Source organism: Trichomycterus rosablanca, chromosome 12 (genome assembly GCF_030014385.1).
Source record: "Trichomycterus rosablanca isolate fTriRos1 chromosome 12, fTriRos1.hap1, whole genome shotgun sequence".
NCBI classification, from domain to species: Eukaryota; Metazoa; Chordata; class Actinopteri; order Siluriformes; family Trichomycteridae; genus Trichomycterus; species Trichomycterus rosablanca.
The window spans coordinates 2,175,924-2,191,265 of record NC_085999.1 but is presented as its reverse complement, the minus strand read 5'-3'; the positions used below and the strand labels follow the sequence as shown (position 1 = coordinate 2,191,265).

Genomic DNA, 15,342 nt, shown 5'->3' with positions numbered 1-15,342 from the left:
GGTACTAGGACGTTAGCAACTTCAATGCGCCCAACTATCCACATGCTCTGGAAGAATACAGGATCTGTCAGATGAGTGGACATGCTTCCATTGTTCCAAAGTCCAGTCCTGATGCCCTATATTGGTCTGTACCAAACATCATTGCCTTCATGTATTTTGGCATTACAGACAGACAGACAGATTTAGACAGATACAGTTGGATGGATGGATGGATGGATGGACATAGATGGAGATAGATCGATATAAACATTAGAACTTTAGGACAACATTAGGACAACTGGCATAATACACTGTCAAAACCCTCTGAGATGCTGTCTCCACAAGACATCTAAAGGAGTCCTGTGGTACTTGGTACTAGGACGTTACCAGCAGGTCCTTCAACTTGCCCAATTGCCCACATGCTCTTGAAGAGTACAGGATTTATCGGACCAGTGGACCGTCTTCCATCGTTCCAAAGTCCAGTTCTGATGCCCTATATTGGTCTGTACCAAACAGCATGGCCTTCATGTATTTTGGCATTACAGACAGATAGACAGAGATGGGCAGACATAGATGGATGCACAAAGACGGTCATACACAAATATAAACATTAGAACATTAGGACATTAAGACAACATTAGGACATTAAGAAAACTGGCATAATATGCTCTCAAAACCTGCTGAGACACTGTCTCCACAAGACATCTAAAGGAGTACAGGTACGTGGTGCTAGGACGTAACCAGCAGGTCCTTCAACGTGCCCAACTGTCCACATATATACTCTTGAAGAATAACAGAATGTCTTGGACCAGTGAACCTTCTTCCACTGTTTTGATGTCCAGTTCTGATGACCTATATTGGTCTGTACCGAACAGCATTGCCTTCATGTATTTTGGCATTACAGACAGACAGCCAGAGATGGACAGATAGACCGACAGACAGATTTAGACAGATACAGATAGATGGATGGATGCACATAGATGGTCATAGATGGATATGAACATTAGAACATTAGGACAACTGGCATAATATGCTGTCAAAACCCTCTGAGACATTGTCTCCACAAGACATCTATGTTCTGTGGTACGTGGTGCTAGGACGTAACCAGCAGGTCCTTTAACGTGCCCAACTGTCCACATACTCTTGAAGAATAACAGAATGTCTCGGACCAGTGGACCTTCTTGCATAGTTCCAATGCCCTCTCTTGGTCTGTACCAAACAACATTGCCTTCAAACTGTCTGTGGTTTGTGGTTTGTGGCTCGTCCTTCCTAGGACCATGGTCAAAGGGTCTGATGGTCCTGGATTCTGTAAAGCTGCTTTTAGACAATGTTTACTGTAAAAAAGTGCTATACAAATAAATCTAACTTGACATGTATTTACCGTGGCTGCCTGTGAGCACCCATTGTTGTTTCTAAGATACTTCAATCCAGTCGTCTGGCGAGCATTGTCTATTTATCTTGCAAGCATAAGCTAGTAAAGATGGACGTGCACATAAACAACAAATACTAGATGCCCCGATACACATTGTGTACATGTGTGTGTACATATGAGTACACTTGATCAGCCTGCCAAGATATTTTCAGGCAAATCTTTATATACTGCGCCAATCACAGAATGCATCTGGACTATAAAACCGCTGGTCATAAAGCACATTCAACAAAACATCTCCTCCATGCTTTACACTGGCTCTTCTGTCCTTAATGGCATTGATTATCATCATCAGTTCTGCTTATCTCCATTTTTCCAAATGAAGCCTTGATTTACGGAAACACCTGAGGTGTCAGCACCACACAAAGCCAGCCACTCATTTCCTCGGCATGCGTTTCCTTCTCCTTTCTATTTAGTGCAGCCTGAAATCAGCCGCCACTGCAACCCTTAGCCAACGCATATGTCAGGTCTGTACAGAAAGGATTTCTGCTTATTAAATTGTTCCAGGCCATGTGGAGCTGATTTGGAGGTGTCAAAGTGATGTAAACACGTCATCTTCACAGAGTGAAATATGGCATTACAGATCTTTGATCTGATGTGGGTCATCTCCAGATCCTGTCTGTCAGGCCAGCGGTATGAAGGGTGCCTAGCAGGATCTGTGGGGAAATGTGTACGGTATTATACCTGCCGTCACAAGCTCGTGTTCCAAAGGGGCCGCGCTCTACGGCAACAACCATATGGAGTCTATCTGAAGTTGTAAGGGTAATGAAAGAATGCAGGGGGAAGAAACGGGCCTGTGCCTCTTTCACCTTCACTTTCAAATAAAAAGGGTTACTAAACTGAGGTTCCCAGACTTGTCTCCAAGCCAGGAGTCTTTACTTGGAGAAGCAAGAATTTAACATACTTATATAACTTATATAAGGAACATAATCAACCCGTGAGCACCCTTAGGAGAACTTTAATACTTTGTTGATTTTTTTGCTCCCAATTTAGTTACCTCTCTGTCAAAGACTATCACACCTTCTCTGGCATGCAAGCAGTTTTTGTTAAAGGTTAATGCCAGAGGAGGTTTGGAACTCTGTAGTTACTGAGCCAGCAGTGTTGGTGACTTTTATGCACTAAGCACCTCATAATCCTGCAAACCTGAACCACAGTAGCTCTTCTTTTGGTTCATAACAGACGCCATAGCCTTTGTTGTCCTCTGGCTGCCCAACACCCTGTTGGCAGATTGTGGTTTGTCCCTCTTTGGACCCATTAGAAACATGTTACATCAATGCCAGGCCTCAGGAGCAGAGGACAGTAACACAAAGCATGGACAGACCAGAGCTGGTACCCCAGGACCACATATGGACTCAAAAGCTGATTTTAAGCACAGTTTGCTGTGTCTGAGTGAGATGTGGGTGAAATGGGTTCCATTGGTACTGTGCACTCGCGACCTCTGTATTTTACATGCAAAAAGTATTAAACCAAAAGTCTAATTCTGGCTTCTATACACTGTAAAGCCTAAATTAAGTAACTTGGGGTTTGCCCTGTCAACAAGATGTGTTAGCTGTTGTGCTTGAGGTTCTGTTTTTCTTGATTTATTCATGGATATTCATCTAGATTAAGGTCTTGACTAAACTTACAGAAGTTTCTCTTGAATTTGGGTTCATAAATACAGCCACACACAACTGTCAATAAAACCCATATGAATAGATGCATATTATGTCTATTCCAGAGCGGTAGAGAGAACAGAGTGGCGACACTCCCATAGGGAACCGTTGGAAAGGGGGCGGGACATATTTTCTGTGCAGCTTCCGGGTTGTGGAGCTCTGTATAGACCGTTTCAATGAGGGTAAACAATAACAACGCTACTGCGCATGTCTGTTCCTTTCGCCTTTCCGGTAGCGCCATTTTTAAACATCCATCCAGCTGTCAACATGACGAGCTCGTACTTTGCGAGTCTCCCGAACCCGAAACAAACGCGATATAAGCAGAAATGAATGATAGATCATCAAGTATCTTTACCAGCCCCTTTTGAGGAGAATTTAATAAGTCAGTGTTTTTCCGCTGACCTAAAACGTTTGCCTGAGGTAACAGACCCAGCCGTGTATCACTACCCTGTTGAAACGGAGTGTGTTTACACCAGAGGCAGTGAAAGCACACCGCAGTTTGGACGCATACAATTAATTATTAAAATCATTATTGTGTCATCTCCCCTTTTGTGTCTGTTGAGCTAAGAGCCATTATAATATGATAAAAATATGACAAACCACAGTGAATTACTTCTCATCTGAATTAGAACATATTAGCTAATGCTAAAACTATTTTTTATAGCCTAACTGGAAATACATGAAATATTTTACAGTAAGCACAACGTATTCATAAATAGTTTATTTACTTTTTGTATTACAAAAGTAGAACCATGTTTCTTTACATGTCATTTAATAATGAAGCTAAGCTAATTAAGCTGTTAATATAATTCCATATAGTGACATTTCCCCAAAATATAGTCCTATACAGTTATGGCTTTTACACAGTATTATAAGGGGAATGTGAACTTTTTAAGGCTTATGTTGGTTTATGTTTATTCTGTACTATTAATACAAATATTAAGCGCCTGCGTATTTTAATACACGTAAGCTAAACGTCAGGGACAAGACACCATGAGAACAGCGTTCAACTGAGTACATTTGTTCACAATATTTATTATGAAATAATATACAGTATATTACATTTATTATAAGAGTTGATGGTGGGTATCCAGCCGTCTCTATTTATAGCAGCAATCCAAGCGTTTCACTGTGCGTTCTTTTGGAAATCTGTTCACCTTTATTTCTGAAAGCAAGTTTGTACCCGGTCTGAGGGAACATCCGACAACCGAACAACACGGTCCTAACTTTAATTTAGACATACTGTCAATAAATCACACCTGAACTAACGCAAAGGAATTGAAGCAGTTGTACTCAATCGCTATTGTTCTGAGCGCTGTTTACCACCAAGCGGAAGCGTCTTAGGAACATCTACGTCACTTCCTGGACTCATGAATATTCATTTGAAACGGTCTATAGTTCCAAACATCCCATAGAGCCCCATTCATTTCCACTACTTATCAAGCATTTTTAGCTGTTTGTTGCTTTGTTTTAAAAAAAATAATGAATTTGATGTCATTAATATACGTAATACTGTTATTATTTAGCATTTGCTCAGCACTAAATGTTACATGTTTATCTTAATTAATAGGTATAACTGAATTTAGCTTAGTCAGCTAAGCTAAATTATTGACACTAGAGTCTTTTCACCTAAAATTGATTAATTAAAAGTTGATTAATCAAGAGTCTTGTTACAGAAATGATAATAAAACATCAGAGCCATAATAAATCATTATACTTTTACTTTCATTCTTAAGTACATTTGAAGGTAAATTTAGTTTAGTACTTTAGTGGAGGTAAAGAGTATTTTTACTTTTACTACTACTTTTACTGGAGTAATATGTTACCTTGGATATCTCTACTTCAACTCAACTACATGGTTTGTCTACCTTGTCCACCACTTACATTAGACAAAATGAACTAGTGCATATTAATTATGAATTAATTCATGTATTACATGTAGGAATAAATTATTACTTACTCATGAAATAAGACATGAATTAATGCTATTTCATGTACCTGCACTATAATGTTAAAGGTATTGGTACGGTAGTGTGTTTATGAATCTGTTCATTCAGTGCAGGTAAACCTTATGAATCCAGCCACATGGCTTAGTGTTTAACCAAAATGATTATTATTATGAATCCTCAGGAAAGTGAAGGGAGATTAGTTTATGTAAAAAACAAAACATAAAAAACTGTCTAATCTCTGTACTGTATATTGTCTCTACTACTTAATGATATCGCATTATGTAATGTATGCTAATATAATGTACTGTGTGTTAACAAGAACGACCTATTAAGTCATTATAAACATCAATCTTCCACTTCATATACCAAATTGATATTAAAGCAGATGCAGTAAATGTAAACGCAGTTGAAAATACCCAGAAATTGTACAAATGTTTATTATTTACTGTTTAATATGTCACTCACTGCTGCCGGTCCCATATGAGAACATGACAGCGCCGGGTTTGTTTGGAACTATTGGAGGGTTACATGAACCACGTGACCGCGTAGCGGCGAGATCAAGGAGTGTCGCAACTCTCTCTATCTACGGCTCTGGTCTATTCTAACCTTTCTGGAGTTTTACCACTGCTTATCATGATCTGTGTTTTGCAGTTGGACCACTGTGGTCTACTACATCACCAAAAGTCTTCAGACAACACCAACTACATGACCAAAAACATTCGGACAACACCAACTACATGACTAAAAGGATGTAAACACCAACTACATGATGAAAAATATATAGTTGCCACCAAGTACATCAACAAATGTGTTCAGACAACATCAACTACATGACCAAACATATACGGACACCACCAACTACATGACCAAACATATACGGACACCACCAACTACATGACCAAACATATACGGACACCACCAACTACATGACCAAACATATACGGACACCGCCAACTACATGACCAAACATATACGGACACCACCAACTACATGACCAAACATATACGGACACCACCAACTACATGACCAAACATATACGGACACCACCAACTACATGACCAAACATATACGGACACCACCAACTACATGACCAAACATATACGGACACCACCAACTACATGACCAAACATATACGGACACCACCAACTACATGACCAAACATATACGGACACCTCCAACTACATGACCAAACATATACGAACACCACCAACTACATGACCAAACATATACGGACACCACCAACTACATGACCAAACATATACGGACACCTCCAACTACATGACCAAACATATACGGACACCACCAACTACATGACCACCAACTACATGACCAAACATATACGAACACCGCCAACTACATGACCAAACATATACGGACACCACCAACTACATGACCAAACATATACGGACACCTCCAACTACATGACCAAACATATACGGACACCACCAACTACATGACCACCAACTACATGACCAAACATATACGGACACCGCCAACTACATGACCAAACATATACGAACACCGCCAACTACATGACCAAACATATACGGACACCACCAACTACATGACCAAACATATACGGACACCGCCAACTACATGACCAAACATATACGAACACCACCAACTACATGACCAAACATATACGGACACCACCAACTACATGACCAAAAATATACGAACACCACCAACTACATGACCAAACATATACGGACACCACCAACTACATGACCAAACATATACGAACACCACCAACTACATGACCAAACATATACGGACACCACCAACTACATGACCAAACATATACGGACACCGCCAACTACATGACCAAACATATACGGACACCACCAACTACATGACCAAACATATACGAACACCACCAACTACATGACCAAACATATACGAACACCGCCAACTACATGACCAAACATATACGGACACCACCAACTACATGACCAAACATATACGGACACCACCAACTACATGACCAAACATATACGAACACCGCCAACTACATGACCAAACATATACGGACACCACCAACTACATGACCAAACATATACGGACACCACCAACTACATGACCAAACATATACGGACACCGCCAACTACATGACCAAACATATACGAACACCACCAACTACATGACCAAACATATACGGACACCACCAACTACATGACCAAAAATATACGAACACCACCAACTACATGACCAAACATATACGGACACCACCAACTACATGACCAAACATATACGAACACCACCAACTACATGACCAAACATATACGGACACCACCAACTACATGACCAAACATATACGGACACCGCCAACTACATGACCAAACATATACGGACACCACCAACTACATGACCAAACATATACGAACACCACCAACTACATGACCAAACATATACGGACACCACCAACTACATGACCAAACATATACGAACACCACCAACTACATGACCAAACATATACGGACACCGCCAACTACATGACCAAACATATACGAACACCACCAACTACATGACCAAACATATACGAACACCACCAACTACATGACCAAACATATACGAACACCACCAACTACATGACCAAACATATACGGACACCGCCAACTACATGACCAAACATATACGAACACCACCAACTACATGACCAAACATATACGAACACCACCAACTACATGACCAAACATATACGGACACCTCCAACTACATGACCAAACATATACGGACACCACCAACTACATGACCAAACATATACGAACACCACCAACTACATGACCAAACATATACGGACACCACCAACTACATGACCAAAAATATACGAACACCACCAACTACATGACCAAACATATACGGACACCACCAACTACATGACCAAACATATACGGACACCACCAACTACATGACCAAACATATACGGACACCACCAACTACATGACCAAACATATACGGACACCACCAACTACATGACCAAACATATACGGACACCACCAACTACATGACCAAACATATACGGACACCACCAACTACATGACCAAACATATACGGACACCACCAACTACATGACCAAACATATACGGACACCACCAACTACATGACCAAACATATACGGACACCACCAACTACATGACCAAACATATACGGACACCGCCAACTACATGACCAAACATATACGGACACCACCAACTACATGACCAAACATATACGGACACCACCAACTACATGACCAAACATATACGGACACCGCCAACTACATGACCAAACATATACGGACACCACCAACTACATGACCAAACATATACGGACACCACCAACTACATGACCAAACATATACGGACACCACCAACTACATGACCAAACATATACGGACACCACCAACTACATGACCAAACATATACGGACACCGCCAACTACATGACTAAAAGTATTCAAACACCAACTACATGACCAAAAATATTCAGACACCACCAACTACATGACCAAACATATACGGACACCACCAACTACATGACTAAAAGCATTCAAACACCAACTACATGATCAAACATATATAGTTGCCACCAACTACATGACCAAAACTATGATGCAAAAATACCCTGGACATGGCTATTTCAGGGCATTAGACCGATTGACTCGCTCACAACTAGGGCAATTAGGAGCAGCCAATTAGGAGCAGCCAAGTAAAATGATTACCCTGGATCTGGGTGTCACCAACAGGACCCGCTGTGGCACCGTGATACCAACCTTGCAACAGTTCATGTTAAAAAACAAGAAACCTGGCAAAGTAGGTCATGCTACAAAAAGTGATTTTCACAAAAGATCACAGAAAGTACCGTAAAAAATCAAGTACGACTCGGTTAGACATTTTCCAGTGGTTAAAATTAACTTTCATAATCATAAAAATAGGTTTTGTATGTTTGCTGTGACCATTCTCACATGTGTATTGCATATGCATAATATGGGAGGGGGGATCAAAAGGAGATATGTTTCACAATTTAAAAGCTAACAAAACTGACCAAGTTTCACCAGTATATAAAACATCCAACAGTCTCTTCTAAGGACTGGACTCTGGTAAAAGAAATCTGACATGCATTATTATTGTCTTATTCAAAGAGACAGACCAGACTCGGCATTCGAGCGAGAGAGCCTGTGAGGCTTTGCCAAAGATTTAGCACAACAGGCCGTCTTGGACATGTGGCTGGAGTATTGTGAAAGCCTGGACTTTTTTTTCTGGAAAACAACAGGCAGAAGATTTTCATTGTAGTTTAAAAAAAAAAAAAGGGAAAAAACGATTCAGAGAAACACGTCACAAAGCACACTTCAAATAACTGTAGGCTTAAGGTTCTTCAGATGAATCAGAAATAAAAAATTTTATAATACAGCAATTCTAAAATAAGTGCGACATTTATTTACAACATTTATTTGTTTGCAAATGTATAACAATCGTCGCATATGAGCCAGAAATGCAAGTAAACAACAATGTTGAAATATGAAAACTAAGTGGAGATTAGAAGATTTAAGAACTAAGGACATATACAGTACATTAACCTTTATTTCCCCACTTATTCCTAATTTTTCTTTCATTTTTATAATACAACATATAACATAACTGTGTAATGTTATTAACAGAAGGCTTTAGTCAGAATGTCCGGCCCATAAATTAAAATTGTACCATCCATAAATATCATTAACATCAATAACATTTCTACTTCTACTATTGGATAGACTTAATATAATTCTAACACTTAATACATTACCAAGCTAGAAAGTAGATCTAAAAAATAGAACTGATTTCTCTACTTGAGTCAGACAATCTTTAAAAAGTACATCCGTTATACCCCGACGAGGCATAACATTATGACCACTGACAGGTGAAGTGAATAACACTGATTATCTCTTCATCATGGCACCTGTTAGTGGGGGGGATATATTAGGCAGCGAGTGAACATTGTATCCTCAAAGTTGATGTTAGAAGCAGGAAAAATGGGCGAGCGTGAGGATCTGAGCGAGTTTGACGAAGGCCAAATTGTAATGGTTAGACAACTTGGTCAGAGCATCAAGAGCAACAGCAGCTCTTAAGATGCACGTGGGGAGTGAAGGCTGGCCCGTGTGGTCCGATCCAACAGACGAGCTACTGTAGCTCAAACTGCTGAAGAAGTTCATGCTGGTTCTGATAGAAAGGTGTCATCTCAGTTTGTTGGGTATGGGGCAGCAAAAGGGGGACCAACACAATATTAGGAATGTGGTCATAATGTTATGCCTTATCGGTGTAGATTAACCTTTATTTCCCCCCACGTATTCCTAATTTGTCCTCATATTTTATGATGTAACATATAACATAACTGTGTAATGTTATTAACAGAAGGCTTTACTCAGAATGTCCGGTCCATAAAGTAAAATTGTACCATCTATAAATATCATTAACATCAATAACATTTCTACTTCTACTATTGGATAGACTTAATATAATTCTAACACTTAATACATTACCAAACTAGAAGATAGATCATCCTTTATAGTTGTACATTTACATTTGCCCATAGATCAGATCATGCTGTAAACAAGACTAAACTATTCCTGAGGTTAAAAGTCAGAAGTTTCCTATCAGTCACTGATTTCTTTAAAATCATGACATATTTTTACACCAACTGTACATCTTACACATGCTTTTATTTCTATAGATGTTATAGATGTATGTATGTATGTATACTGTATATATATATATATATATATATATATATATATATATATACAGTGTATCACAAAAGTGAGTACACCCCTCACATTTCTGCAGATATTTAAGTATATCTTTTCATGGGACAACACTGACAAAATGACACTTTGACACAATGAAAAGTAGTCTGTGTGCAGCTTATATAACAGTGTAAATTTATTCTTCCCTCAAAATAACTCAATATACAGCCATTAATGTCTAAACCACCGGCAACAAAAGTGAGTACACCCCTTAGTGAAAGTTCCTGAAGTGTCAATATTTTGTGTGGCTACCATTATTTCCCAGAACTGCCTTAACTCTCCTGGGCATGGAGTTTACCAGAGCTTCACAGGTTGCCACTGGAATGCTTTTCCACTCCTCCATGACGACATCACAGAGCTGGCGGATATTCGAGACTTTGCGCTCCTCCACCTTCCGCTTGAGGATGCCCCAAAGATGTTCTATTGGGTTTAGGTCTGGAGACATGCTTGGCCAGTCCATCACCTTTACCCTCAGCCTCTTCAATAAAGCAGTGGTCATCTTAGAGGTGTGTTTGGGGTCATTATCATGCTGGAACACTGCCCTGCGACCCAGTTTCCGGAGGGAGGGGATCATGCTCTGCTCAGTATTTCACAGTACATATTGGAGTTCATGTGTCCCTCAATGAAATGTAACTCCCCAACACCTGCTGCACTCATGCAGCCCCAGACCATGGCATTCCCACCACCATGCTTGACTGTAGGCATGACACACTTATCTTTGTACTCCTCACCTGATTGCCGCCACACATGCTTGAGACCATCTGAACCAAACAAATTAATCTTGGTCTCATCAGACCATAGGACATGGTTCCAGTAATCCATGTCCTTTGTTGACATGTCTTCAGCAAACTGTTTGCGGGCTTTCTTGTGTAGAGACTTCAGAAGAGGCTTCCTTCTGGAGTGACAGCCATGCAGACCAATTTGATGTAGTGTGCGGCGTATGGTCTGAGCACTGACAGGCTGACCCCCCACCTTTTCAATCTCTGCAGCAATGCTGAAAGCACTCCTGCGCCTATCTTTCAAAGACAGCAGTTGGATGTGACGCTGAGCACGTGCACTCAGCTTCTTTGGACGACCAACGCGAGGTCTGTTCTGAGTGGACCCTGCTCTTTTAAAACGCTGGATGATCTTGGCCACTGTGCTGCAGCTCAGTTTCAGGGTGTTGGCAATCTTCTTGTAGCCTTGGCCATCTTCATGTAGCGCAACAATTCGTCTTTTAAGATCCTCAGAGAGTTCTTTGCCATGAGGTGCCATGTTGGAACTTTCAGTGACCATTATGAGAGAGTGTGAGAGCTGTACTACTAAATTGAACACACCTGCTCCCTATGCACACCTGAGACCTAGTAACACTAACAAATCACATGACATTTTGGAGGGAAAATGACAAGCAGTGCTCAATTTGGACATTTATGGGTGTAGTCTCTTAGCGGTGTACTCACTTTTGTTGCCGGTGGTTTAGACATTAATGGCTGTATATTGAGTTATTTTGAGGGAAGAATAAATTTACACTGTTATATAAGCTGCACACAGACTACTTTTCATTGTGTCAAAGTGTCATTTTGTCAGTGTTGTCCCATGAAAAGATATACTTAAATATCTGCAGAAATGTGAGGGGTGTACTCACTTTTGTGATACACTGTATATATATATATATAGAGAGAGAGAGAGAGAGAGAGAGAGAGAGAGAGAGAGAGAGAGAGAGAGAGTGTCAGGTGTTCCTTACTTAACACTAAATGTAAGAGACCACCTTGCCCTGTGCAGCCCAGTTTATACATTACAATTTAATATTTGACTAATTTAAACTATATTTAAAATATATTTATTTCTACTTATTTAATTATAATTATTTTAGGGTATTCGTTACACAAATGCCAATATATAAATATATAGGACTATTGTTTGTTTTTAACTATTTATGTATTTTTTCATGTGTACATATGGCTTACTTTGCTGTGTGTAAAATGTAATAGCTAGTAAACACACACATATACTCACTCACACGCAGAAACTGCAGACAATCCACCTTCTGCACGTATTTTGGAGATGGAAAGAGACCGGAACACTCTAAGGCCAAAAGAATCTGGACACCTCATCATGAGCTTGTCAGTCCTGTTTCAAAAACGAACGTTGTTAAAATAGAGCAACATCTGTGTGATCTCTTCAGCTAGAACAACAAAAGGAAGGCTTCTCACAAGACTTTTAAGTATGTCTGTGGGTATTTGTGCCTGTTCGGTCCAGAGATGACAGCATTTGTATGGCTGGGGACTGATATACAGTATATACAGAGAGAGAGAGAGAGAGAGAGTTTCAAGTGTGTCCTTATTTACTCCGCACATTTGTCTGCATTTATTCGTCTGGAGTTTTTCGTATGGTACAAAATATTATTTCAGTAAACAGATAAATATAAGGTCCATTGTAAGATGAAGGGACACAAAAAAGAAAGAAAAAGGCAAACCAGACATTCACCGATTCCCGAAGAGTGGACGTGTACATATGGATGACATTTTCTTATAATAAAAAAATATATATATATTTATGTTGTGCAGAGCAAATTTGACAGTTTGTAGTTTTGTAGCTTAAACTACAAAAATATGTCTGTTTAGATGTTTATTTCCATTTAGGCTGCATTTAGTGGGTGCTGAATATGGCATTAAAAAAATAAGTGTGCATTACAGCCATTATATTCATAACTTTTTCATAACACAATAAATGTGTCTGCATTCTTTCTAAACGGTAAAGATCCTATAGTGGGTAGACTTAATATAATTCTAACACTAAATGCATTAGCAAACTAGAAGGCAGATCTAAAACAAATACAGCTGATTTATCTACTTGAGTCAAACAATGTTTTAAAATCTACAGCCTTAATAGTGTGCATTTACAATAGTCCATAGGTTAGAATTATTGGTAAAGGTCCTTTAGCACATATTATTTTGATCGAACATACATCGGTACATCACATCCATTATATTCATATATTGTAATAAATGTGACTGAATTCTTTCTAAAAGGTAAAGATCTGTGATTAAATATAACCAGAATCTTAATATCTGAGATACACAGTTTAATCTGCAGTATATAAAAGTACAAATGGGTAGATATCTGGGTAGATAAAGGGGAAAACTGTATACACTGCAAAGCAATATCTAATCTCTTGTGTTTAGTGTGTTTAGTGTGTTTAGTGTGTTTAGTGTGTTTAGTGTGTTTAGTGTGTTTAGTGTGAGTGTGTGTGTGTGTGTGTGTGTGTGTGTGTGTGTGTGTGTGTGTGTGTAAGTCTGAAGTGGAAGCCAATAAAATAGCATTACGAATAGTAATAAACTATTATTCACTTAAAGTGAATAGGAATATGTTGGCTAAATTTAGATCACTTTGCTCTATTAAGCCCAGACAACACAACCATGTCATATTTGAATAAAATAAACTATATTTCTAATAGTCTTTATTTCTAATTATTGTTGTAGTTGTCTATAAAGATTTTAGGGATTTTCATCACACAAATGCCAATATATTTATATTTTTAGCAAGTATTCTTTTGATCTAATAGATGAAGTCTTTTATAATGAATCACTGGTGAGACTTTTAGTATCCGAACAATGATTTCTTTAAAATCATGTCATACTTCCATAACAACTGTAAATATTATACATGCTTTTATATCTATATCTATATATCATGTTTCAAGAGTTCCTTACATACTCACCAAGGTTCATTGTACGATTCGTTGCTTCTAAAGTGTGCAATATTTTCAGTGCAATATCTAATCTACTCAGGGCATGTGCAATATCCCACTACCTCACTGCAGTTCTTCAACCATTGTCTATTGTTTTTTTTTACAATGATAGTTTTTAGCCTTTATTCCTTATATTTAAGATTTTTAGGCATACATACACGTATTGTGTATATGTATATATTTCTTGCTTTTGTTACTTATTGTATGTAAAAGAGCCGCTGGGTTGCTACTTAATTTCGTTGTACACTCTGCAATGACAATAAAGATGATCTTATCTTATCTTGATTAAAGGTATAAGATTATATATACAGGCCTATTGTTTGTTTACATTAACACCCGCTAATTAGCATCCAGCTGCTGTGTTTGGTTCACTCACTGTGAATTAAACGGTTTTACTCGGTTTATTCTTTATTCTGTGACTTTAAATGCTTAAATATACAGATATATGAAGGAATATATGTGCTTTATTCAGGAATAACTCACTTTATTGAAGAGGAGTTTGTGGATTTAGCCTCGGTCGCACTTAAAGCGAAGGCTAATGAGGGTCACGTGCACGGCGCGAGCTCCACAATACATTACGTCATGAATAAAGATCAAACGGTGCGCACGTGTCCTCGCGCAGCTGAGATCAATTACAGGCTCCGCCCCTGTCTACAGTAACAGGTTCATGTGTTCATCTAAATACAGAGTGATGTTCATGTGTTCATCTAAATACAGAATAATGTTCATGTGTTCATCTAAATACAGAATAATGTTCATGTGTTCATCTAAATACAGAATAATGTTCATGTGTTCATCTAATTACAGAGTGATGTTCATGTGTTCATCTAAATACAGAATAAT

At 38.9% G+C, this 15,342-nt stretch overlaps 1 long non-coding RNA gene across 1 annotated transcript in view; it reads right to left on the bottom strand.

Annotated features, from left to right (window-relative positions):
* LOC134324675 (uncharacterized) overlaps positions 1–15,066 on the bottom strand; it is a 42,348-nt gene extending 27,282 nt beyond the window's left edge. Inside the window, exons 1-2 of the long non-coding RNA XR_010014213.1 lie at positions 14,983–15,066; positions 12,765–12,878 (exon numbers count right to left, since the gene is read on the bottom strand). This is a non-coding gene — a long non-coding RNA (uncharacterized LOC134324675). The remainder of the gene's footprint in view (positions 1–12,764; positions 12,879–14,982) is intronic.
* Positions 15,067–15,342: the final 276 nt, after the last annotated feature.